Raw genomic sequence first — 3,172 nt, forward strand, 5'->3', positions numbered from 1 at the left:
CATGTAGACTAGACCAGGAAGGACATTAGTGAACCAGTTGGGTTTTTACATTAATCCAATAACGTTCATGGTCATTTTAATTGGTGCCAGCTCACAAATGACCAGATTTACTGAATTCAATGTCACAATGTGCCATGGTGTGATTTGAACTCACTATTTCTATACCACGACCACTACCAAAACCATGAACATACCAACGAATTAGGAAACATAAAACAATCATCAACCAGCAAAACAACCCATCAGGAATAAACTATCTCCTGCCACATGGGGCAGAAGTCGAGGTTGATTGCTGAGTTATTTGGCGTCATTTTAGCACCCGCTATCGGGTGCGTTCCTGGCGGGGGGGCTCCGAAAATCGGAGAATCCCGGAGTGGGTCCGGAGCCCGACTCCAACCCGCCCACTTCCGGGTTCCCCGCTGACGCGCCGGCGTGCGTGCGCAACCCCCGCTGGTGGGAATCACGCAGGCAATTAAAGCCAGCGGGATGCCACTTGAAGGTATTTATTTTGCTTGTTCAGGTCATTAACTGACCTGATTATGGGATTATGTGAGGAGGGGTGGGATTTTAGAGCAAACTGGGACTGTTTCCCGTACTGGGGGAAACACTCCCAGTTCAAATGGACGTGTTGCAGCTGTCAGTCTGTGGCAGCTGCAAAGGTCCATTTGACAGGTTGGGGGGAGACCCTCACTCATTGCAGGAGGCCACTCTGTCACTTGGGACAAAGTTTGTCCTCCACCACCCTCCTCCTGACAATCAAATTCACCAGCTTGCACACTTACCCCGGTGTCCAGACACCTGTACCTAACTTGCGGACCCCCTCAGATGTACATCTTCAGGATGGGGGCCGCCGTAGCTGCAGTCATGACCTCCTCAGAGGGCGAACAACATCACCAGCCTCACCAGCCTCGCCATCCACGCCGTCCACCTCTGACATGTGGAGCTCCACAACACAGTGCTGTGACACATCCACCTGCACAGCAGGAGGGAGGGCAACCACAGAGAGAGATGCGTCACAGAGGGCACTACCCTCGCCACAGAGTCCACAGACCGAGGCTCAGCTTCCTGGACCTCTCTGAGCAGCAGTGCACACGGAGGCTCAGAGTCACTCGACATGTAGTCGTGGACATCTGCAGCCTCCTTCGTGCCGAGCTGCTCCCGGCTGGCCCGAGCACCATCTTCTTACCTGTCGCTGTCAAAGTCACCACTGCCCTCAACAACTTCTCCTCCGCATCCTTCCAGGGTGCCACCGGGGACATCGCCGACATCTCTCAGTCGTCTGCACAAAAGAGCCCTGAAAATACACCGACACCCACTCTGCAGTGACACAATGGGTCGCATCAGGTGTGGGTCTTCATTGTGATCCTCAGGAAAGGGCATTATTGCACAAACCAGACAAGATTCGCAAAGACGTGGCAGTAGTGGTGCCAATATAATATGTAATGTGAGTTGGTCAGAAATTCAATATAAGTAAAAACCATGACAAACCCTCAAACCCCCTTGTGCATCCCCTTCATGCTCACGACACATTTGCCTTACGCTTCCTACTGCACATATGTGATGCATGTCCTGTGGCTGCAGCACAGGTAGTGGCAGGTTGAGTGAGGCTGACTGTGAAAGAGATGCATGAGAGGGTGAGTATGAGATAGAGCCATGAGATTGTATGAGGATTGGGTTGAGTGGTAGTGGCGGGATGAGTACTGGCGAGGTGAGTAAGTGCAGGTAAGATGAGGATGAGCTTTGAGTGGGTGTGAGGGATGATGTGACAGAGTAGTGTTAGCAGTGCAGAAGGAGATGTGGGGTGGGGGCGGTGATGTGGCAGACGGAGTGTAGGGGAATGAGTAAGTGTGCTCACTTTGACTGATCTACTTAGGTCATTGAAGCGCCTCCTGCACTGTATGCAGGTGGGTGATGTTGGTGGTGCTGGTGACCTCCTCTGCCACCTCGAGCCAGGCCTTCCTGGTGGCAGAGGCAGGCCGCTTCCTCCCGCCTGGGGGAAGATCTCTGTCCTCCCCCTCCTCCTCACCCCATCTAATGATACCTGGAGTGAGGCATCATTAAACTAGGAGCAGCCTTCCCCCTGGGCTGCTCCATGCTGTATTTTTTCCTATTTGTTGCAGCATCTGTCAGTGGAGTACTGCCCCTTTAAATAGAGCTCCTCCAGCTGACAGACCTTACTGCGCATGCGCAGCCTGCCCGACGCACAGATCAGCAGTGGGGAACCCGGAAGACCAGGTAAGTGGATCCAATTAGGCTGCGATTGCGCGGGGGGGCGGACTGATTTCACCGGGCGCGTTACCCACTCGTCCGATAGCCCCCCCGCCGCGAACCCGCAGCCCTGGTAACATCGGGCCTATCTTCTTTTCATGTCAGTGAATGTGTCTTGAGGTCAGGTATACCATGGTAAAATGTAAAGTCCCCAAAACAAATCCCAACCCCAAAGAGTACCCCAACACTTTCCTTCCCACCCTTACCATCCTTGTGGCTTCTCTGTGTAAAATTGTCAGTTTGTTCCAAGATTAGTGTTGACTTATGAATAGCTCTTGCTATGGAGTTATGCTTCCATGATGAAAGCAGGCTGAGAGTCCCTGAAATTCATTTCCTTGAATCATACAGTCATCGAATTATACAGCTCAGAAGGAGGCCATTCGGCCCATCGTGCCTGTGCCAGGTCTTTGAAAGAGCTATCCAATTACTCCCACTCCCCATCGCCCTGCAATTTTTCCCCTTCAAGTATTGATCCAATTCCCTTTTGAAAGTTATGATTGAATCTGCCTCCACCGCCCTTTCAGGGAGCACATTCCAGGCAAAAAGTCATTGCGTAAAATTTTTCTCTTCATCTCCTCTCAGTACAGTTCTGGGCACTTCACCTTAGAAAGGATATATTGGCCTTGGAAGGAGTGCAGCGCAGATTCACCAGAATGTTACCAGGGGTCCAAGGGTTAAATTATGAGGTGAGATTACATAAACTAGGCTTGTATTCCCTGGAATGTAGAAGGTTAAGGGGTGATTTGATTGAGGTTTTAAGGATTTTGAAAGGAGCTGATAGGGTAGATAGAGAGAAACTTTTTCTGCTGGTGGGGGGAGTCTAGGACAAGGGGACGTAACCTTAAAATCAGAGCCAGGACATTCAGGAGAGAAGTTAGGAAACACTTCTTCACACAAAGGGTGG

The sequence above is a fragment of the Heptranchias perlo genome, unplaced genomic scaffold (genome assembly GCF_035084215.1).
Source record: "Heptranchias perlo isolate sHepPer1 unplaced genomic scaffold, sHepPer1.hap1 HAP1_SCAFFOLD_165, whole genome shotgun sequence".
NCBI lineage: Eukaryota > Metazoa > Chordata > Chondrichthyes > Hexanchiformes > Hexanchidae > Heptranchias > Heptranchias perlo.